The sequence below is a fragment of the Triturus cristatus genome, chromosome 3_1 (genome assembly GCF_964204655.1).
Source record: "Triturus cristatus chromosome 3_1, aTriCri1.1, whole genome shotgun sequence".
Taxonomy (NCBI): domain Eukaryota; kingdom Metazoa; phylum Chordata; class Amphibia; order Caudata; family Salamandridae; genus Triturus; species Triturus cristatus.
The window spans coordinates 832701198-832726288 of NC_140583.1; the positions used below are offsets into that span (position 1 = coordinate 832701198).

A 25091-nucleotide genomic window follows, 5' to 3' on the forward strand; every position below is an offset into this window, starting at 1 on the left:
GTTTACGAGAAAGATCTTCGTTAGTGTGCCAAGATCTAAGAAAACGCAAAACCACGTCAACATCCCATAACAAAGGGGTGTGGCCTGACCGACCACGCTTAACTAGCTGTCTCACTACACATCATTGTGATGATTTGTGCCCCCGAGTGCTATCGCGTCGGCCTGAGTCCTTAGGGCATGATCAGAGTGCAGCGGAGCCTGCGAGGATGCCTGGGATCCCCAAACGCGGTGCTACCGCGGCGGCGGCCTGACGCGGTCCTCGGAGACCCCGCGAAGTCAGGGGTCATGGGTGAGGCTGAGGGCGGGGCCGCCGCTGCTGGGTGCGGCTGATGGGAACAATCGAGGCCGTGGCTCGGAGGCCTGGAGTGACGGAGCCGCGAGCTCCCGAGTCGCCAGATCCCAGAGGTGGAGGTGAGTTGCGAGCCCCTAGACTGAATAAGATGCCCCCCTCCTGCGATGAAGATATCGGTGCCCTGCATGTCACTGGCTTAATGAATGGGCCCCACTGATGGTAGACTCATGATGCATTGCTGACCCCGGAGAGCGAGCAACAGCGATAGCGACGCTGAGGGGCGATACCACAGGCCGCGATTCCACTTCTTGCTCCCACTTGTGCACAACGGGAGGGTGAGGCACGTGGAGTGGCTGCCTGAATGGATAAGAGCAACCCGGCTGGCTCACTCGTGGCGTGACCGGGGGCACAGCGTGCCTGACATATTTGGTGCCCCCTCCCGGGCTTTATATCGGTTGGGCAGTGGGGTCCCTCCATTTTATTTTTGGCCATCTAGGGAATATTTTTCATCAGCCCTCACGCCCGTTGTCATCTCTCTACTCAACATGGGTCGTGGGGTACCCTAAGCAATGGCAAATCTCCTTTTAGGCCGCTAAAACCCCCAGGAGGGAGGGCGGAGTCGTTGCCGCACATGGCAAACCGCCAGATTGCACTGATCCCTCGGACTTTGAACGACCTGCACTGGAGGGTGCTGCTGCCATAATGGCTGCATATGTAAAAGAAACGATGGAGGGAATGCTGGACAATGCAAACATTCTCCCCAGTCACAAGAATCTGGGTTAAATCCATCATTCCTTTGCTCACCACACCACCCCAGTTTGGACCCAGCCATATGCAAATCAGTCTTGACCCTGTTCCTTATGGGAACAGTCCAGCCCGAACTGCCAAGCCAGGTCCTCCCTGGACCGGAAACAAGCATCCTGAGACGGGTTTCAGGGCATCACCCTTCATCAGCCAGGCTAGCTTGAATTCAGTGGTGTAGTGAGCATGGGACCCACGTCTGGGCATACCCTTCCCACTTAGGGCAAAAGAAGTGGGTCCCGTGCTCTCCATGCAGCTGGAGTCAAGCTATCCTGGCTGATGAGGGCTGAAAGCCCGAAACCGGTTCTAGGATGCTTGTTTCCAGTCCAAGGAGGACCTGGCCTGGCAGTTTGGGCTGGACTGTTCCCATTGGGTGCAGGGTAAAGACTGATTTGCATATGGCTGGGTCCAAACTGGAATGGCATGGTGAGCAAAAAACGATGGATTTAGGCCCAGATCTCTGTACTGGGGTGAATGTATGACATTGTTCTGCATTCTGTCCATCAATTGTTGTTTTTGCATTTGTCACCCCGAGTGGGACGGGTATGCCCAGATGTGGGTCCCGTGCTCTCCATGCCGCTAGAGTCAAGCTATCCTGGCTGATGAGGGCTGAAAGCCCGAAACCAGTTCTAGGATGCTTGTTTCCAGTCCAGAGAGGACCTGGCCTGGCAGTTCGGGCTGGACTTTTCCCATTGGGTGCAGGGTCAAGGCTGATTTGCATATGGATGGGTCCAAACTGGAATGGCACGGTGAGCAAAAAAACAATGGATTTAGGCCCAGATCTCTGTACTGGGGTGAATGTATGACATTGTTCTGCATTCTGTCCATCAATTGTTGTTTTTGCAGCTGCCATAATGGCAGCATTACGAGCAGGCTTCAAGGCCATAGATGCGCGCTTCAACGATTTGGGTATGTGTATGGATGCAGCACGAAGCCCGTATTGATACCTCTGAGAGGCGCATTTCGGCTGTTGAAGATGCACTGACAACCATGGCCAAACACCTCGACCGCACAGAGCGCCTCCTCAAAACGACAGTATCAAAGGCAGAGGATTTGGGGAGAAGGTCGCGCCGCAACAATCTCCGGATCACTGGAGTAGCCGAGACTACCAACACAGGTCCTACGGAGGCATATGTGGAGTGACTACTGGCTGAACTATTCGGCAGAGATTGCTTTTCTGCCACATTCGCTGTGGAGCGGGCCTACAGATCGTTGGTCCCCATTTCGGCTCCTGGCGCACCTCCGCGCCTTATCATAGCGTTATTGCTTGATTACCGCAACCGGGATGTCACCCTGTGCAAGTTCAGAGAGGTAGAAAACCTACAGTTCCAGGGGATGTCGCTGTCACTTTACCCGGGCTTTTTACGCCAGTAGTACAAGAGGCCAGGCGAAAATGTCAAGACATCAAGTGAACTCTGAGAGGCGAAAATATCCGTTACGCCATGCTGTACCCGGCGCGCCTCCGTATCCAGATTAATGGAAAAACCTCCTATTTTTGATACACTTGCGGAGGCGGCCGACTTTTGGAAACGCCATAAATCAAATAGAGGCTCTTCCAATGGGAAATGATCCTTCGCTGATTGCTAATGCATGAATATCAGAAGGACGATCTTTAAGCATATGCAAGGGATACATTAGGCATGGATCCATTCCGAGGACGATGCAATAAGATAGTTTTTCTTTCTCGTTCTTGGTGATACAGCTGCTGTCCTGAACCCATATGAGCGCACTTATATGAACATTTAAGAACTATTGTTATCATTGTAAGTGGCCTGCTCGGGGCGTTGCTGCACACCAAGGAGATCTCCTACTCTTTGTTATCTCTTTTGTTTTTTCTAAGTTAAGATGCGCTGGGATTCACTGGATACAGATTGGGTGGATATCTGATGTGGGAGGGGGGTGGTGGGTTGAGAGTTCCTGTTGAGTGAGTTTGAATTAGTTTGTACTTTGCAGGCCACTAATGTATACACTGGCGGATTGTTCAGACCCGAATACAGAGACACTCCGGACCGCATACTGCTACACCTACTGTAGCGGGCTCTGAGAGGGGGGCGAGAGTGCGGGAGCTTAGATGCATGACCTGGAACGTGAGAGGTTTATTGACCCCTCCGAAGTGGCGACCAATACTGACCTATTTAGCAAGACACAAAATACGCATTGCACTATTGCAAGAGACCCACTATGCCCCGAATTCGAACAACCGATTTGCCGATGCCTGGGGTAGTAACAGATTTTTCGCTAGCTATAGCACCTACTCTCGTGGTTTGTATACTGATTCACAAAACGCTCCCTTTCATGACTCGGACTTTGGTTAAGGACCATGAGAGACGTTCTATGCTAGTGGCGGGGAGTTTGGGCACACAACGAATACTTCTCATTAATGTTTACACCCCTAATGTGGATGCCCGTGGCTTCTTTACTAACATCTCCACGTATATTACTGGCATACCGATTGACTTTATCATATTTGGGGATGATTTTAACCTCATGCAACAACCCGGGGCTGACACTACAGGCACTGGCCACAACACCAAACCGTGCTCCACGAAGGAACTTGAGACTCTACTACATACACACTTACTGGCCGATGCATGGTGGCCTCGGCATCCTAAGGCCCAGGGGTTCTCATTCTCTTCTGCACCACATGGCACCTGGTCCTGTATAGATAGATGGTACACAACCCCGGACCTCGTGATCACAAAACCAGAGGCGGGTCATTTACCCCAAACTTTATCAGATCACTCACCAGTACTACTAGCACTGGGCCTGCCCAGCATTGAGCGTCTTTTTAGGTCTTGGCGCTTCCCGTCAGACAAGTTACTGGATACTGTCTTTAAGAGCGAAGTGAAAGATGCGATCATAAAATATTTCCAGATTAACATTGGCTCTGTGCCCCACTACGCTACCTTATGGGAGGCTTTTAAAGTTTACAACAGGGGAGTCTGCATAGCCAAGCAGGCTAGGGTGCTGCGCACGATTCACTGAGACTTTGACGCTACCGAGAGGTAGCTGCGATACTTAGATGCCCAGACATTGGCCGGTGCAGCTCCCTCTCCGCTGCATCAATGTGCAAAACTCTTGGGAGATTTTCAGGAACACGCGTTACGTGAGACCGCCTACTTAGGGAAATATACACACGCTTGGGTGTATGGGGAGGGAGAAAGGCTGAGACGCACTTTGGCCCATCTGCTCACCCCTCTGCAGCATGCCACGTGTATCCCTCAACTCAAAACAGCGGACGGCGCCTGTGTCACACGTGGTGCTGATATCCAATCTGCCTTCTTGTCCTACTACACTCGGCTGTACACTACATGTTCCCCACCAACTAGCGCAGCCCTTTCCAATTATTTAAATGAGATAGTGATGGTGTGGATTGAAAAGGGACAGCAACAATTCTTGGCTTCACCCATTGGCACGGATGAGGTAATCAAAGCCATCGATAGTCTGGATGGCACACGTGCCCCTGGCACGGACGGCCTTACCGGCATGTTCTATAAAACTTATAAAACACAGTTGGTCCCACATCTCCTGGAGGTCTACGCCGAGGCGTTAGATTCGGGCAAATTGCCCCCTACCATGTGAGAGGCAATTTTAACACTACTTCTCAAACCAGGCAAGCCACCTGATAGGTGTGCCTCATACAGGCCTCTATCACTCTTAAATCAAGACTACAAAATATTGTCGAAGGTTCTTGCAACACGTATATCACTCTTATTCGGCCAGATCATTTCTCCCCTTCAATCGGGCTTTGTGCCGAATCGCTCGACCTCGGTAAATCTACATACGCTATTCACTGTCATTAATCAAATTAACCCGCTCTTCCTGCTGAGACGATACTGCTAGACGCTGCAAAAGGGTTTGACTCTTTGGAGTGGGACTTTCTTCACGCAGCATGCAGTAAACTAGGCTTCCCACAAAACTTGCGCTCCTTAGTCTGCTTTCTAAACCTTAACCATGTTGTGCAGCTTAGAATAAATGGGGTGCTTTCGGATAAATTCTCATTATCATGCAGCACCAGGCAGGGTTGCCCACTATCGCCTCTACTTTTAATTATAGCGATGGACCCGCTAGTGCGACACCTCCAGGAACGGCACCTTAAGCGAGGAATTGAATTCCACTGGGGTCCTCTCCTTTCCTCCTTATATGGGGACGATGTTCTCCTATTTGTTCGAGAACCTGCCACAAATCACTCTCCGATCATGCGGGATGTGGTGCTGTTTGGTGCATTTTCCGGACTAGTTATCAATTGGACTAAATCTGAAATATTCCCCCTAAAAGACGCTACCGTTCCATTTACACTGGACTTCCCCTTGCACTGGTGCGATGATCCCCCCCCAGATATCTTGGTGTATCCTGCACCACACAGCCTCGGAAGTTATTCATCCTAATTATGGTCCAGCCATAGACTGCCTTTCAGGACAGATAGATCACTGGATAGCACTCCCATTGTCAGTGGCTGGCCGAATTGCGATCATTAAGATGGTGGTTCTACCCAGGTTTTTATATCCGTTTTTAAATATTCCAATTCCACTCATGGTCACCTTCTTTAACACCCTTCGAGGCATGGTGACACGACTGGTCTAGGCGGGGGGACGGTCACGGGTAGGTTGGCAGACACTTACCCAGCCCTTTGAGCGAGGAGGGTTTGGGGTACCTGGCTTTCATTTATATTACTTGGTGGCACAGACACACTACGCCTACTTTTGGTATCACCCAGATGCGCAATTACAATTCCTGAAGCCCGAATACACCCAAGCCCACCCATACCCCCTTTCTACTATTTTCCGGCTTGGGCTCATGAGGACCCCGGCTGAGATACATACATTGCAAACCACAAGCTGGGCTTGGGTACGCATCCGTAAGTAATTAAAGGCGGACCGCTTATACTTCCCACATTTGCCAATTCTGGATAATTCGTGGCTGTCCCCTACCACTGAAGCTTTAACACAGCGCTCTCATTCGCTGTCGATTTCAAACCATAGGTGAGATGTTCAGAAGCGGGAAATTGCACTCAGGAACGGACCTGACAGAAGTCCGTGACATATCCACATTAGACGATTTCTTGTGCACAGAACGCAGGTGTCACTATCTACTGTGCTGCGTCCTCTGGCTGTGGAACCTCCGGAGTTCCTCCCGCTCACCACAATTATTACAACACCTGACAGCGTGCATCTGGTCTCCAGACTGTATCCTCTTGCACAGACACTCTGACCAATGGTGGGCGCAGGGCTGCGGTCGGCCTGGGAGGGGGTTCTGGCACACCCTTTGACAGACAAGAAGTGGACCTACTGCTCTGAGCAGACTCATTATGTATCTAATAATTATAAGCATAAACTTTTAGTAGTGGTTATATATTCATTTCAAAGGCTAGTTCTTTATTGGGAGTGACATATATACTTAAGTATTAAAACACTACTCTGTAATTTTGATGCCATGAAGATGTTCCTTTTCCACTTCCCTTGAGTTAATTTTATATATGACTGATTTACCCATGTTTATTGTATACCCTGGCTAAGTTTCAAATTTCTCGAACAGAGTAAATAATTTCGATACTGTCTGAGTTGGATTAGTGCTATAGAGAAGCATGTCATCTGTGTTCAGTGAGATCTTCTCCACCGAGCCATCAATTTCTGTGGTGCATCCTGCTATGTCTCCATTTGACCAAACCCAGCAGGCCAAAGTGTCAGTACGCGATGCAAAAAAGTGGCCATCCCTGCTATATACCCTGCTCCTGTGCAAACTAGAAGGACATCACACCATTTACTATAACTGCGGCTGTTGGGGCCTTGTACAGCAGCCCTGGCCATTTACATAAATTCGGGCTATGCATGAAGGCTGTTAAACATGTATGACCTGTGAATCAAATGAAAGACTTTTTAGGCATGTAGTGACATTATGGCCGGGTGTTCCTTTTCCTCCTTGCCTTATCTAGCCAATGATAGAACCTCTGAGGTTAAGTCTGGTAGAGCATGCGGGCATGGTAGAGCATGCGGGCATGAATCCAGATTGGTCTTTCTGCTCTAAGACAGAAGACTTCATTGATTTTGTTGCTATGATGCTAGCCAACACTTTGGTCTCTACACTAAGTCAGGAGATTGGGCGGTATAAGGCACAATCTCATTTTGGTTTATCTTTTTTGTGCATCACTGTAATAGTCATAATTCTTAAATCTGGGGAAAGAGTCCATAGTTCTCGGGCCTCCTTGAACATATTTAATAAGTAAGGTCTGACTAGTGTGGAGAGCCCTTTGTACAGCGGTTCTCTGAATCATTTGGGACCTGGAGTTTTATTACTCTGCATTTGCTTGATGGTCTTCCTTACTTCTTCCGACAACTCAATTTCTAGTACCTCCCTCTCATCTTCCCCCAGGGTGGGGATGTCTAGTTTCTCTAGGAAGGTTTTAATGTCTTCCTCTCTCACATCCAGTCTGATACTCTAGAGTTATTAATAATATTTAGCAAATCTTTGTGCTACGGCATGGTCGGTGTAAATCCCCCCCGTCCTTTCATCTGCCTCTTCCCTTACCCATCTAGCTTCTTCCCTTTGACTAAGTCGGGAATAAAGATGCTTACTACTTTCGCTATGTTTGCAGGTAATGTTGCTTTGCCGCATTTAGTCTTTCAAAGTGGAATTCTTTCTGCAGTATTTCTAGTTGTCTGAGACTCTCTTTCCTTGTGGGGCTGTCTGTCAAAGTAACCTCAACAGTTCCTTTTAGGTTTCGCCTGCACAGTGCTTGCACTGTGCTTGTGATATCTTTTGTATTCAATATAAATCTTAAAAGGGGCTTACAACCCGCCCCCTTGCTTTTGATTGGTTCCTGTGCTTTCCATTTACTTTTTCTCCATTTCTATTGGCTGTAGCATATTGTTTCCTGTACTTCATTGCGTGCTTCTCCTATCAGTCTCCCAAGGACCAAGTACTGTTTTCATGCGCTTTTGGGGAACATTTTCTTTGTCAAGTCTGTACAGCAGAACTTGCGCTGTGCTTGTTAAACACAGACGCTACTCTGACCTCGATAATCAGCGTCCTGAGGTAGCTGTGTGCTTGTACGCATGAGCTCCACCTCTTCCGAGATGATATAAGCTTGTATGCAGCATGCGGTTCTGAGATGAGGGTCTGCTTTTCTTGAGTGCCTTTCACACAATTCCTTTCATTTGTGCAGTTTCAATGCAACAGCAGTGGTGGTTTCTGCACCAACTTATGATAAACTGCATGCTTCCCTATTGCTTTACTTTCCCTGGCTGCACAAATTGAAACCTCTTTGTTGCCATGATGGACACGCTGTGTTCCACAGATCAAACCTTGGTTCTGTGTCGCGTCATGCTCGCGTGCCAGGAGGCAGCATCGGTAATTTATGGCGGTGAGCCTGTGCCCTTAGGGGAGGTTTCTCTGGCCTCCCAGCTGCTCTCTGCTGGCCTAAAAGCTCCTGCTCTTCGGCGCCTATCGGGAGGGAGCAATTGAGACAGTGCCTGGATACCCTCATGCTATGTAAATCTACAACTTTATTGCTTGTGTTGGACAGCGGGAAGCCCTGGGGTTCCCCGATGTTCCTCCCCTCCAACCCTCTGTGGCCGTGCCGCATTTGGACTAGGGTGGGGAATTCGCGGGTTGCCTGCCACGGCTTTGGATGGTGCCGTTGCTAAGGCAACTTCTCCTCTGCAATATTGGACAGGGTCAGACGCCAGCGGTTACCTGCCATGGTTCATACTTTCCCCCCTCATCCTCCTGATTTCTGCCTAATCTGCCTCCCTAGAAGGCTAGGCAACAATCTCCGGATCACTGGAGTAGCCGAGACTACCAACACAGGTCCTACGGAGGCATATGTGGAGTGACTACTGGCTGAACTATTCGGCAGAGATTGCTTTTCTGCCACATTCGCTGTGGAGCGGGCCTACAGATCGTTGGTCCCCATTTCGGCTCCTGGCGCACCTCCGCGCCTTATCATAGCGTTATTGCTTGATTACCGCAACCGGGATGTCACCCTGTGCAAGTTCAGAGAGGTAGAAAACCTACAGTTCCAGGGGATGTCGCTGTCACTTTACCCAGGCTTTTTACGCCAGTAGTACAAGAGGCCAGGCGAAAATGTCAAGACATCAAGTGAACTCTGAGAGGCGAAAATATCCGTTACGCCATGCTGTACCCGGCGCGCCTCCGTATCCAGATTAATGGAAAAACCTCCTATTTTTGATACACTTGCGGAGGCGGCCGACTTTTGGAAACGCCATAAATCAAATAGAGGCTCTTCCAATGGGAAATGATCCTTCGCTGATTGCTAATGCATGAATATCAGAAGGACGATCTTTAAGCATATGCAAGGGATACATTAGGCATGGATCCATTCCGAGGACGATGCAATAAGATAGTTTTTCTTTCTCGTTCTTGGTGATACAGCTGCTGTCCTGAACCCATATGAGCGCACTTATATGAACATTTAAGAACTATTGTTATCATTGTAAGTGGCCTGCTCGGGGCGTTGCTGCACACCAAGGAGATCTCCTACTCTTTGTTATCTCTTTTGTTTTTTCTAAGTTAAGATGCGCTGGGATTCACTGGATACAGATTGGGTGGATATCTGATGTGGGAGGGGGGTGGTGGGTTGAGAGTTCATGTTGAGTGAGTTTGAATTAGTTTGTACTTTGCAGGCCACTAATGTATACACTGGCGGATTGTTCAGACCCGAATACAGAGACACTCCGGACCGCATACTGCTACACCTACTGTAGCGGGCTCTGAGAGGGGGGCGAGAGTGCGGGAGCTTAGATGCATGACCTGGAACGTGAGAGGTTTATTGACCCCTCCGAAGTGGCGACCAATACTGACCTATTTAGCAAGACACAAAATACGCATTGCACTATTGCAAGAGACCCACTATGCCCCGAATTCGAACAACCGATTTGCCGATGCCTGGGGTAGTAACAGATTTTTCGCTAGCTATAGCACCTACTCTCGTGGTTTGTATACTGATTCACAAAACGCTCCCTTTCATGACTCGGACTGTGGTTAAGGACCATGAGAGACGTTCTATGCTAGTGGCGGGGAGTTTGGGCACACAACGAATACTTCTCATTAATGTTTACACCCCTAATGTGGATGCCCGTGGCTTCTTTACTAACATCTCCACGTATATTACTGGCATACCGATTGACTTTATCATATTTGGGGGTGATTTTAACCTCATGCAACAACCCGAGGCTGACACTACAGGCACTGGCCACAACACCAAACCGTGCTCCACGAAGGAACTTGAGACTCTACTACATACACACTTACTGGCCGATGCATGGTGGCCTCGGCATCCTAAGGCCCAGGGGTTCTCATTCTCTTCTGCACCACATGGCACCTGGTCCTGTATAGATAGATGGTACACAACCCCGGACCTCGTGATCACAAAACCAGAGGCGGGTCATTTACCCCAAACTTTATCAGATCACTCACCAGTACTACTAGCACTGGGCCTGCCCAGCATTGAGCGTCTTTTTAGGTCTTGGCGCTTCCCGTCAGACAAGTTACTGGATACTGTCTTTAAGAGCGAAGTGAAAGATGCGATCATAAAATATTTCCAGATTAACATTGGCTCTGTGCCCCACTACGCTACCTTATGGGAGGCTTTTAAAGTTTACAACAGGGGAGTCTGCATAGCCAAGCAGGCTAGGGTGCTGCGCACGATTCACTGAGACTTTGACGCTACCGAGAGGTAGCTGCGATACTTAGATGCCCAGACATTGGCCGGTGCAGCTCCCTCTCCGCTGCATCAATGTGCAAAACTCTTGGGAGATTTTCAGGAACACGCGTTACGTGAGACCGCCTACTTAGGGAAATATACACACGCTTGGGTGTATGGGGAGGGAGAAAGGCTGAGACGCACTTTGGCCCATCTGCTCACCCCTCTGCAGCATGCCACGTGTATCCCTCAACTCAAAACAGCGGACGGCGCCTGTGTCACACGTGGTGCTGATATCCAATCTGCCTTCTTGTCCTACTACACTCGGCTGTACACTACATGTTCCCCACCAACTAGCGCAGCCCTTTCCAATTATTTAAATGAGATAGTGATGGTGTGGATTGAAAAGGGACAGCAACAATTCTTGGCTTCACCCATTGGCACGGATGAGGTAATCAAAGCCATCGATAGTCTGGATGGCACACGTGCCCCTGGCACGGACGGCCTTACCGGCATGTTCTATAAAACTTATAAAACACAGTTGGTCCCACATCTCCTGGAGGTCTACGCCGAAGCGTTAGATTCGGGCAAATTGCCCCCTACCATGTGAGAGGCAATTTTAACACTACTTCTCAAACCAGGCAAGCCACCTGATAGGTGTGGCTCATACAGGCCTCTATCACTCTTAAATCACGACTACAAAATATTGTCGAAGGTTCTTGCAACACGTATATCACTCTTATTCGGCCAGATCATTTCTCCCCTTCAATCGGGCTTTGTGCCGAATCGCTCGACCTCGGTAAATCTACATACGCTATTCACTGTCATTAATCAAATTAACCCGCTCTTCCTGCTGAGACGATACTGCTAGACGCTGCAAAAGGGTTTGACTCTTTGGAGTGGGACTTTCTTCACGCAGCATGCAGTAAACTAGGCTTCCCACAAAACTTGCGCTCCTTAGTCTGCTTTCTAAACCTTAACCATGTTGTGCAGCTTAGAATAAATGGGGTGCTTTCGGATAAATTCTCATTATCATGCAGCACCAGGCAGGGTTGCCCACTATCGCCTCTACTTTTAATTATAGCGATGGACCCGCTAGTGCGACACCTCCAGGAACGGCACCTTAAGCGAGGAATTGAATTCCACTGGGGTCCTCTCCTTTCCTCCTTATATGGGGACGATGTTCTCCTATTTGTTCGAGAACCTGCCACAAATCACTCTCCGATCATGCGGGATGTGGTGCTGTTTGGTGCATTTTCCGGACTAGTTATCAATTGGACTAAATCTGAAATATTCCCCCTAAAAGACGCTACCGTTCCATTTACACTGGACTTCCCCTTGCACTGGTGCGATGATCCCCCCCCAGATATCTTGGTGTATCCTGCACCACACAGCCTCGGAAGTTATTCATCCTAATTATGGTCCAGCCATAGACTGCCTTTCAGGACAGATAGATCACTGGATAGCACTCCCATTGTCAGTGGCTGGCCGAATTGCGATCATTAAGATGGTGGTTCTACCCAGGTTTTTATATCCGTTTTTAAATATTCCAATTCCACTCATGGTCACCTTCTTTAACACCCTTCGAGGCATGGTGACACGACTGGTCTAGGCGGGGGGACGGTCACGGGTAGGTTGGCAGACACTTACCCAGCCCTTTGAGCGAGGAGGGTTTGGGGTACCTGGCTTTCATTTATATTACTTGGTGGCACAGACACACTACGCCTACTTTTGGTATCACCCAGATGCGCAATTACAATTCCTGAAGCCCGAATACACCCAAGCCCACCCTTACCCCCTTTCTACTATTTTCCGGCTTGGGCTCATGAGGACCCCGGCTGAGATACATACATTGCAAACCACAAGCTGGGCTTGGGTACGCCTCCGTAAGTAATTAAAGGCGGACCGCTTATACTTCCCACATTTGTCAATTCTGGATAATTCGTGGCTGTCCCCTACCACTGAAGCTTTAACACAGCGCTCTCATTCGCTGTCGATTTCAAACCATAGGTGAGATGTTCAGAAGCGGGAAATTGCACTCAGGAACAGACCTGACAGAAGACCGTGACATATCCACATTAGACGATTTCTTGTGCACAGAACGCAGGTGTCACTATCTACTGTGCTGCGTCCTCTGGCTGTGGAACCTCCGGAGTTCCTCCCGCTCACCACAATTATTACAACACCTGACAGCGTGCATCTGGTCTCCAGACTGTATCCTCTTGCACAGACACTCTGACCAATGGTGGGCGCAGGGCTGCGGTCGGCCTGGGAGGGGGTTCTGGCACACCCTTTGACAGACAAGAAGTGGACCTACTGCTCTGAGCAGACTCATTATGTATCTAATAATTATAAGCATAAACTTTTAGTAGTGGTTATATATTCATTTCAAAGGCTAGTTCTTTATTGGGAGTGACATATATACTTAAGTATTAAAACACTACTCTGTAATTTTGATGCCATGAAGATGTTCCTTTTCCACTTCCCTTGAGTTAATTTTATATATGACTGATTTACCCATGTTTATTGTATACCCTGGCTAAGTTTCGAATTTCTCGAACAGAGTAAATAATTTCGATACTGTCTGAGTTGGATTAGTGCTATAGAGAAGCATGTCATCTGTGTTCAGTGAGATCTTCTCCACCGATCCATCAATTTCTGTGGTGCATCCTGCTATGTCTCCATTTGACCAAACCCAGCAGGCCAAAGTGTCAGTACGCGAGGCAAAAAAGTGGCCATCCCTGCTATATACCCTGCTCCTGTGCAAACTAGAAGGACATCACACCATTTACTATAACTGCGGCTGTTGGGGCCTTGTACAGCAGCCCTGGCCATTTACATAAATTCGGGCTATGCATGAAGGCTGTTAAACATGTATGACCTGTGAATCAAATGAAAGACTTTTTAGGCATGTAGTGACATTATGGCCGGGTGTTCCTTTTCCTCCTTGCCTTATCTAGCCAATGATAGAACCTCTGAGGTTAAGTCTGGTAGAGCATGCGGGCATGGTAGAGCATGCGGGCATGAATCCAGATTGGTCTTTCTGCTCTAAGACAGAAGACTTCATTGATTTTGTTGCTATGATGCTAGCCAACACTTTGGTCTCTACACTAAGTCAGGAGATTGGGCGGTATAAGGCACAATCTCATTTTGGTTTATCTTTTTTGTGCATCACTGTAATAGTCATAATTCTTAAATCTGGGGAAAGAGTCCATAGTTCTCGGGCCTCCTTGAACATATTTAATAAGTAAGGTCTGACTAGTGTGGAGAGCCCTTTGTACAGCGGTTCTCTGAATCATTTGGGACCTGGAGTTTTATTACTCTGCATTTGCTTGATGGTCTTCCTTACTTCTTCCGACAACTCAATTTCTAGTACCTCCCTCTCATCTTCCCCCAGGGTGGGGATGTCTAGTTTCCTTAGGAAGGTTTTAATGTCTTCCTCTCTCACATCCAGTCTGATACTCTAGAGTTATTAATAATATTTAGCAAATCTTTGTGCTACGGCATGGTCGGTGTAAATCTCCCCCGTCCTTTCATCTGCCTCTTCCCTTACCCATCTAGCTTCTTCCCTTTGACTAAGTCGGGAATAAAGATGCTTACTACTTTCGCTATGTTTGCAGGTAATGTTGCTTTGCCGCATTTAGTCTTTCAAAGTGGAATTCTTTCTGCAGTATTTCTAGTTGTCTGAGACTCTCTTTCCTTGTGGGGCTGTCTGTCAAAGTAACCTCAACAGTTCCTTTTAGGTTTCGCCTGCACAGTGCTTGCACTGTGCTTGTGATATCTTTTGTATTCAATATAAATCTTACAAGGGGCTTACAACCCGCCCCCTTGCTTTTGATTGGTTCCTGTGCTTTCCATTTACTTTTTCTCCATTTCTATTGGCTGTAGCATATTGTTTCCTGTACTTCATTGCGTGCTTCTCCTATCAGTCTCCCAAAGACCAAGTACTGTTTTCATGCGCTTTTGGGGAACATTTTCTTTGTCAAGTCTGTACAGCAGAACTTGCGCTGTGCTTGTTAAACACAGACGCTACTCTGACCTCGATAATCAGCGTCCTGAGGTAGCTGTGTGCTTGTACGCATGAGCTCCACCTCTTCCGAGATGATATAAGCTTGTATGCAGCATGCGGTTCTGAGATGAGGGTCTGCTTTGCTTGAGTGCCTTTCACACAATTCCTTTCATTTGTGCAGTTTCAATGCAACAGCAGTGGTTGTTTCTGCACCAACTTATGATAAACTGCATGCTTCCCTATTGCTTTACTTTCCCTGGCTGCACGAATTGAAACCTCTTTGTTGCCATGATGGACACGCTGTGTTCCACAGGTCAATCCTTGGTTCTGTGTCGCGTCATGCTCGCGTGCCAGGAGGCAGCATCGGTAATTTATGGCGGTGAGCCTGTGCCCTTAGGGGAGGTTTCTCTGGCCTCCCAGCTGCTCTCTGCTGGCCTAAAAGCTCCTGCTCTTCGGCGCCTATCGGGAGGGAGCAATTGAGACAGTGCCTGGATACCCTCATGCTATGTAAATCTACAACTTTATTGCTTGTGTTGGACAGCGTGGGTTGCGGTGGGAAGCCCTGGGGTTCCCCGATGTTCCTCCCCTCCAACCCTCTGTGGCCGTGCCGCATTTGGACTAGGGTGGGGAATTCGCGGGTTGCCTGCCACGGCTTTGGATCGTGCCGTTGCTAAGGCAACTTCTCCTCTGCAATATTGGACAGGGTCAGACGCCAGCGGTTACCTGCCATGGTTCATACTTTCCCCCCCTCATCCTCCTGATTTCTGCCTAATCTGCCTCCCTAGAAGGCTAGGCACCAGTCTTGAAACTGCCCTCTTAATCTGCACACCATTACTTGTGCATAGACCTAAACTGACTTGATTAGGAATTTTTTTTTTTTTTTTAGATTCTTTTTATTAACCAAAGAAAACAAATGCTTCAGAAACATTACAGTATACATAGAGTGAGTTTAGCGTATATCAATACAAAATATTACCATAATTCAACCCTCCCACTAGCCCTCCCGCTCCATCCGTCTAACACAGTTCACAATCATTTAACAGTAGTCATGAACATACCTGTGGCCCATTACGAAGCTGGGGACAGCTCGGTTCTGTAACCCATCCAGGCCCCCCATATCTTCTCCCATTTGTGTGGGCATCCCCTGCTCTGATATATTGCCTGCTCAGCCCGTTGGCAGCAATCTAAATCATTTTCCCAGGATTCCGACGTTGGAACTACACTGGAGCCCCATGCACGGACAATATTGCGTTTCGCCACCACCCCCGCCAGGGCGAGCCATGTCGTGGCCCATTTGGATATGCCATCTCACGTGATTAGAAGAATTATTCTCTCCTGCTGCCTTCTGCACTGGAATTTACAGCTACTGGCTCATTTAGCATACTCGCAGGCTAATCATTCCTCGGAGCATTATATTACTTTCGATAAACACTCCGGTGTTGCATATTTTATTTGGTTCTCGATGCACGACTGCACTACCCATTTAATTTCCTATTTATGCCCAGTGGTAACCACTGCTATTATTATTATTATTTTGTAACCTTTTTTAATCACATATTTGAAATAACATCACCAAAACCAAAAGCCACCTACCGTCGGTCATATGAAGGGAACAGGGATCTCTTAAAAGGTAAATGTATACCATCTCCATTGAGGCAAGGGTTTCAGATCCCTGGAGACTCCATCCAGCATAGTGCAGACTGATACTGTTTCGCAGAGGGGGCATTGAAATAGTGTTGTACATCATTTGGTCACGTGTTCGATTCCACTTGTGCCTCGGGCAGCACCATTGTTGCAGTATGACTAGTTTCATCATTGTTGCACCTCTTGCTGGACTGAGAGGGAGCAGCTGTTGTTTTAGCATAAGTGGCCTGAGTTCAGGTGTTCTCATCAGTAGCTTCGTCTTCAAGGGGAGCCTGCAAGTGGAGGCGGGTATAACTATTCTGTGGCTTTCTGTAAGTGTCTGGCAAATATTTCAAAATCACATCCTAATCAGATTACACCGAAATGATGTGCCCTATTTTGACAATACGGATCAGATTCTTACGTTTCTCAAGAGAAGAACTGTGGGTGATTTGGGCACTGAATGGTGTGTGAAAGTGGAAACTCTGAAATTCCACTGTTGCCTCATCAGATGTGTCGCCATTATAACTGAGCCCTAATTTCCAGCATGGTCAGCCTCAAAGTGTTTCATGTTAGCAATTTCTTGGGAGCATCACACCATGACAGCTTTTGTGTATGTTCCGTAGACTCTGACAACTTGCAGGTCTGCTCTGCCATCAGTGGAGGGCCATTGCCCATTCAAAATAGCCACATTCAAGCTCCAGCATTACAATTACGTCTGCAAGTTTTGAAATATGCCCACTCTGGATCACCTTTACAGTGTCCCATACTACGTTTGTTTCATCAGCAGTCATGCCTCGGGTACATGCCATTATTTATCCACACAATTGTGCTATGCCAGTTGCCCTTACATCCCAACATAGAATGTATGCACCATTTAAAAAATATTTTTATTAGATTTGAACACAGATATCGCAAATCAAGTACAATCACCACTCCTTGGGTACATGGAAAAGGGAGCACACATTTTTCGATCTATATCATCCCATATACAGTGTACAGGTTGCACAATAGTCCTTGTAGTAATTGATTATGCATTGATTTAGCATTCCTGCTGGGCAGAGATCTTTTGTCTAGTGGCGGTTTCCACTCATGATAAAGTAGCGCAGAGGGTTAATATGCCTGCTGCAAAGAAGTTGTAGCAATCAATCAATCAATCATATCATTTGTAAAGTGCACTACTTATCCGTGAGGGTCTCAAGGCGTTGGGAGGGAGGGAGGGAGGGGGGGGGGGGGCGGGAGTGCTGCTACTGCTCAAAAAGCCAGGTCTTGAGGAGTCTTCTGAAGGTCAGCAGGTCTTGGGTCTGCCGTAGGTGGATGGGAAGGGTGTTCCAGGTCTTGGCAGCGAGGTGGGAGAACGATCTGCCACAGCAGGTCGCTCTTCGGGTGCGGGGATTGTGTCGAGGTCGGCGGAGCGGAGCTGGTGGATGGGGGTGTAGAAGCTGAGTCATCTGTTGAGATACGCTGGTCCGGTGTTGTGGAGTGCCTTGTGTGCGTGGGTGAGGAGCTTGAAGGTTATCCTCTTGTTGACGGGGAGCCAGTGCAGGTCTCTCAGGTGGGGTGTGATGTGGCTCAGGCGAGGGATGTCGAGGATCAAGCGTGCAGAGGCGTTCTGGATGCGTTGAAGTCGTTTCAGGAGTTTGGCTGAGGCTTCTGCGTAAAGGGTGTTTCCATAGTCCAACCTGCTGCTGACGAGGGCCTGGGTGACCGTTCTTCTTGTTTCGGTGAGGATCCATTTGTAGATCTTGCGGAGCATGCGGAGGGTGTTGAAGCAGGAGGAAGAGACGGCGTTGACCTGCTTAGTCATGGAGAGGGTGGAGTTAAGGATAACCCCTAGGTTGCGTGCGTGGTCGGTGGGTGTTGGAGCTGTTCTCAGTACGGTCGGCCACCAGGAGTCGTCCCACCAACCACCAAACTGCATTTCGTGTGGATAGTTCAGTGGGTATCTGCTTTTGTCACAGAGATCCTTTTGATACTTGCAGGTCATAAGTTACAACCCTAATATAGCACAGTGCGCTATAAAGTGGCAGCAAAGAGCTGCATGCCAATTGCATGGCATTTGTTAGAATGTTATGTTTTCCCAAGTCTTTCATTATCCGAATGTTGCTAAAAAAGGGTTTATTTGGTTAGAAATACATTCTTATTAGTAAAGCCAATCCCTATTCTCACTGGATGTTTGTATTGGAAATCGGCAGTTGTTTAGCAGTATTGAAGATGACATTTATAGCACTTCTGCTCCGACTGCCATATAGAAAGGTTATTTCAGGAAGCGTGTTTGTCAGAGTTACCGAAGGCGTGGTGTCTTTGGAGAATTGCATTGTTTTCTGTCTCGTGCCACTTTGAAGTTTGAAGGACATTTCTTTTATCCCCACTCACTGAAGGGCCTTGTGCGAATGGGAATGAAGGCCTGGTCAGTGCCCTTCAGTCAGACTAAGGAAGTCTCTACGCTCTTTACATTACAGCTGCATTTTCGGCAATCCACGTCTCCATTCAAATAACAGCCCTTGTCTGGGTGTGAACTTTAAAGTGTTGCTGGACAATACTTGCCCATTTGTGCTTTGGTTGAAAAATATAAACACGTATCTTTAGTAAAAGCTTGGTTCTCATTTTTTTTTAAAGCAGGGTCTTGGTTTTACCTCAGTGACAGGGAATGCACCCTTCTGAACAGTACCATATTTAATAAGAGAGCATTTGCTTATAGTGGGATTTGTACGGGACAAATAGTTAAAGGACAGCAGGGCTTTTCCTAAGATGGTAGTCGAAAATATAGCTGTTAGAGAAGATCACAGATGTGTCCTGATGGTTTTGAAAAAACTGCCTGGAGGCAAAAGCATTGTGATGTGCCCAAAAACATTTTGATTTTGGAGAAAGGGTCTAATCTTACTTGCTGGATTCCATTTGAGAGGAAGGATTTAAACCTGTATGTGCATTCAAACTCTGTTATCACACAAGATTATCAGCCTAGTAAGCAGAAATAATTAGTGTGTAGATGTAGAAGAATCTCTGTGCAGTCCTGGCCCTTTTTCATAGCCATAAAATGTTTTTTTCTTTTGTTTCTTAATGTTGATTTCATACCCCAGCGTGGTGTGAACCCCAACTAGAAATCCCAGAGGAAAGCTGTTTCCAGATAACCAGGTCATTTTGAAACCACTTTTCAGGAATAATTCTTTTGGGATGTTGACCATAGAGCAGCCAGCAATATACCAGAATCTCCAGATTAAACACAAGGAGATGATTACCAGAGCGTTGGAGCGCTGAAACCTTTTCGACACTCACCCCCAGTCACAGATCTGGGTTGAATCCACCATTGTTGTTTAGCTCACTCTGCCACCCCAGTTCAGACCCAGCTATATGCAAATCAGTCTTGACCCTGTGCCTCATGGGAACAGCCCAGCCCGAACTGCCAAGCCAGGTCTTCCCTGCACCAGAAACAAGCATCCTGGGACCGGTTTCGGAGTAATACCCCTCATCAGTCAGACTAGCTTGAATTCAGTGGCAAAGTGATCAAGGGACCCACGTCTGGGCATACACTGCCAACTTAGTATGAACAAAGCAAACACAAGGAGATGATGGGCGGAGAGCTGAAACTTTTCAGATACTCTCCCCCAGTCACAGATCTGGGTTGAATCCATCATCGTTCTTTAGCTCACTTCACCACCCTTGTCCCACAATGCTGGTTTCCTGTCCAGGGAAGACTTGGCCTGGCAATTCGGGCTGGACTGTTCCCATAGGGGGCAAGTTCAAGACTGATTTGCATATGGCTGGGTTCAAACTGGAATGACATGGGGAGCAGAAAAAAAACAATGGATTTAGGCCCAGATCTCTGTATTTGGGTGAATGTATGACATTGTTTTGCAGTCTGTCCATCAATCGTTCTTCTTGCATTTGTCACCCGAGTGGGACGAGTATGCCCAGACGTAGGTCCTGTGCTCTCAATCCCACTAGCGTCAAGCTAGCCTGGCTGATGAGGAGTGAACCCCCGAAACAGGCCCTAGGATGCTTGTTTGCAGTCCAGGGAGGACCTGGCCTGGCAGTTCGGGCTGGACTGTTCCCATAGGGTGCAGGGTTAACACTGATTTGCATATGGCTGGGTTCAAACTGGAATGGCATGGGGAGCAAAAAAACGATGGATTTAGGCCCAGATCTCTGTACTGGGGTGAATGTATGACATTGATCTGCATTCTGTCCATCAATTGTTCTTTTTGCATTTGTCACCCCGAGTGGGACGGGTATGCCCAGACCTGGATCCTTGGCTCTCCATGCCAATGGAGTCAAGCTATCCTGACTGAAGAGGGTTGAAACCCCAAAACCAGTTCTAGGATGCTTGTTTGCAGTCAAGGGAGGATCTGGTCTGGCAGTTCGGACTGGACTGTTCCCATAGGGAGCAGGGTCAAGACTGATTTGCATATGGCTGAGGTTAAACTGGAATGACATGGGGAGCAAAAAAACAATGGATTTAGGCCCAGATCTCCTTATTGGGGTGAATGTATAACATTGTTCTGCCTTCTGTTAATCATTTTTTCTTTTTGCAAGAATCTCTAGATCAGCGGTTAATTTCTTTTAAGGAGCTGGGTTACAATGGTATGTTTTACTTTCTGGGTAGAATCCCTTGTACTGGAGAAGCATTAGCCATTTTTCTGTTGATAGCACATACGTAGGTACATACATACATATCCAACTACTTCTACTGTCACTCTTTGACTGTATGCTTGCCTTTGACCCTGAATAGAGCACAACTGCCTTATACCTGTGTTTGTGTGCTATACAAATACCACAAGCTTGCATACATGATAGGAGAGTTTGATTCGTTGACCCCAGTGAATTGTGACAGAAGAAAAGCAACAATGTTTGAAAATGCTGTCAAAAGGGTAACACCGATTTGTTAGGAACAACATGTATAAGTAATGTTGTAACAAGTGAGATATGGATTAGAAAAAACAAATGTTAATTCATGTTTGTTCTATGCAGGACACTATAATTGTGAACGAATCAAGCGGGAGAAAAAAATAACACTGTCTTGACAAAGATGGAGAAATTATAAAAACCATTGAAACGCGTCGACGCAAATTTGGTGGACATAATCCTTGAGTGGATTCAGTTCTGTATTAGCAAGAGTACAAATGCAACCAGGCTGAGTACTAAAATTAGTCGCCTAGGATATGTCACTGAAATGACAAAGTGTATTGTCTAAAAAATTTCTTTCTCTTTTCCCCCTTTCTCTTAATGTGTAATTTTGCAATTTGATTGTTGTCTCGCATGCTGTGGGGACTTTGGTATAAATTGTATTTATAAAATATAGGCATAGGAATTGTAAGAGAAGTTATGTGAATGTTTTTAAACTACTATGAATGAGGAATCATTTTTAATGCAATCAATGTATTTTTAATAAAACATGTTTTGTAAATATAAAGGTGTATAATAGTTAATTTTAGTTTGTGTTAGCAGTACGGTGCAGTGCATTAGGACCAATATTTGTGTGGGTGCTGAAAGATAAGAGAGAGACTCTAATCTTCTATTGGTGGAGATAGCATTCCATACTTTCGCTGGGGGACAATTTATTTAACTACATGATAGATGACCAACTGTTTTAATCGTTTTTTTGGGATTGAAGAATGTGAAAGCAGGTTTCAGTTTCTGATATATTTTTGTAACCGCTTGAAATAGTGCACCAGTAGCATGTTGCTAGAGAAGCTTGTGGATCCTGAGAGTGAGACATCTGTTCCACATGAAGAGGAGTTATAGTCCAGTCTCTGTTAATCTCATTTGCATTATTTGGATAAGTTGTCAGTTTTGGTGATGCTAGGCCAAAAGTAGACACTAGTTTTGTGCATAGTTGATTTGTAGCCACAATCACAGGTCTGCAACACGCAATCGTTAGTTCAGTGGAAAGGTGCAACTCAGTTCTTCGAATGTCTGTTAAAGGCCTTGTCTTATCCTCTCAAGAATCCAGGCTATTTCAATTAACCATTTGTTGTGACCTGCTTTCGCTGGATTATATTCCTTTTTAATCGGGAAGTCATTTTAGGCAGGACTGAAGTTGTGGCTTGGTGTAGCTGAGTCATTATGACTGATGCACTGGTTGAGGAGGGTAAAGCCATATTGGGGAAAGTGTGTAGGATATCGTGCATCCGTTAGTTCTTGACGGCCTTCTTGTGTGAGCTACCGATGGAGAAGCTCAAACACTGTGTTCATGTTGGAACTAATCTATTTGTTAGGAGTGAGCTAGTCCTTGTACAGAAAGTGAAGCCTGAAATAGATGAAAACAACCTTTGTATGATCCAGGATCAATTAAAGTACATGTCTTTAAAATAGTACGGCTGATCCACAGTTTTACCTGGAAAAATAGGTGGAAAACAGAAAACGGTTACCTTCTCCAGCACACACTAGTATTTTTAAGAGTTTTATTCTTTACTTTTCATTTATTTTATGCGCGGCAACTAGTTATGGCACGTGACATGCCCATGTATTTTTACTCTGACACCTTTCACTTGCGTGTGCATAACTAGCCCTCCTTGAACTGTTGATATCACCACTATTTACCTACGCTGCACCTTGCAAGATGTGATCATACCATACTTTAGTTGCATAACGCTTCGCCTATTTTCTGCACGGCATTCATTTATGGCCTGTGGCACTTCTGTCTTTGTTCCTTATACTTTTTTTCCGTGTTGTGTGCTTAATTAGCAAATTTTAATGTTTCATGACTGTTCGTGCACCGACACACTTATTAAACCTTTACATTTTGCATTTTCCCTCAGCACATGTAAGCTCATTATTTAAAGTACAGTCTGCTACACTTATTAGCACGCTCTCAGTGCCGACCTCGTCTTTACTTAGTGTTTCTGCTGTGCTACTCTCCGACTATGTGGATTTTTAGCATTTGTGTATTCACGCTGAGGGCCATACCTTTGATGACCAATTATCGTGAGGCTTAGCCATGGGTTATTATTTTGCACTTAATATTAACCCCCTTTGCTGCAGAATATATTGCCTTTTCTCAATAAACAAGTTGTAACACTTTTACGGAGTTTCTTTAAATTATATTGCACAACTGCATACCAAGCTAAAACGTACAATTAAAAAAAAAATATTAATCACTTAGGCAAAACAGATTCCATTTACCAATGCTTGTTTCTAAAGATGTTGTTTTCTGAGCCTATTCTTTTCCTTAAATGCAATTGTGGTTTGTAAAAGGTTTCTGAACTTTGTCATGTATGCTTCCCAGAGGTCTATTGCGAGTCGCCTAACTGAACACTCTTTTTGAAATAATTAATGGAGTCTGCCTGCATTCCCCTCAGAATTTCTGTGTCTTTAGATTCTCGATTAAAAACCAAGATTCCTTTGGTTTCCTCAATTCAATTATGTTAATCGCAACAAACACCAAACCAATTATTCTCACACCAATTATACAGAAGAGAATCTTATTGTGTACCCAAGGCCAAAACACAAGAAATAGAAAATATATTTATTTTATTCTTTTTTTTTAAAACATATAAAACATATATAAAAATCAATTGCTCACTAAAAACAACATCATAAGAAATTACATGAATGTCAAGTTCATACATCAATAAAACAGGATTTTACTAGTTGTGACTAAAGAGATCTATCTATAAACAAATCATTAAGGTAACAAATCATACAACAAAAACATATACACAAGAAAAGACAGCACAATATGTAATGGAGAGTACACTGAAGAAGACAGTACAATTTGTCATAAGAACCACACATCTGTGTTAAAAGCATGTTGGACCTGGAACCCGATAAGTTGTGTCAGATTCAATATCTGTAGTTCCAACCACTACACAGATTGTTTACTCAAGCGTCAATGTGTTTTGATGGCAAAAATCTACTTAAACCATCTTTTTCAAGAACAAACATATGACTCCCCTAACACCCATGAGGTGCCAGCGTTAGGTCATCATATACCTTATACTCTAAACTCAATTATTTACCCGCTCCCAGAGATAAGCAAAATACAATGGGCTAAGTAATCCTTTCAATTGACCTGGTCCGGCTCTCTGTTGTAGAGTACCAGTATTGTACGAGGGACTGACCAGAGTAATGTAACAGATTCTTGTAGGTGCCTTCGTCATAAATAGTATTCAGAGTGCGCTTAGGAGTCTGCCACCCTCCTGAGCGGGACACCTCACATGTGAAGATCTGCTATATTTAATCTGACGGTACATATGGTTAAAAATCTGGATAACGATAATTGTATTCCTCTTGACATGTCTTAAATTCCTTTTTTTTTTAAAACCATTTGGCCCGCGCCCCTCATCACTGGGCCTGATAATCTGCAGTTCGGCACGTCAGTACGCTGCCTGTGGCATTTAGGTAAGTAATGCTCTTTTAGATTCTTGTACATTGAGTCTCTAGCTCCATCCTCACCCCCTCCCTCCTTTCTATTGCTGCTCTCCATCTTGGCACATACTCAGCTTCAGCTATTATAGGACTTTTTTATGTGGGGATAAATATCCTGCTTCCAAGTTTTCAGCTTCGGTATGTGTGACATTTTCATGTTATCAATCAGAGGTGCAACTAGAGTCAAATTTCCAGCAATAGGCAAAGTGGAGATGCAGGGGCTCTACGAAGGGGTGAAACCACAACAAAGCCTGGTTAACAAGTAAATGGTCTTTTAAAGACCTGTGAAGTAATCGGGTGCGGTTGTGTGTGTGCCCGGGAAGCTGTCTCAGCCTGGT

General features: G+C 46.2%; 1 long non-coding RNA gene across 1 annotated transcript in view; it reads left to right on the forward strand.

Moving 5' to 3' along the window:
* Positions 1-359: 359 nt before the first annotated feature.
* The window catches only part of LOC146861146 (uncharacterized), a 332017-nt gene continuing 307285 nt past the window's right edge, over positions 360-25091 (forward strand). Inside the window, exon 1 of the long non-coding RNA XR_014979234.1 lies at positions 360-411. This is a non-coding gene — a long non-coding RNA (uncharacterized LOC146861146). The remainder of the gene's footprint in view (positions 412-25091) is intronic.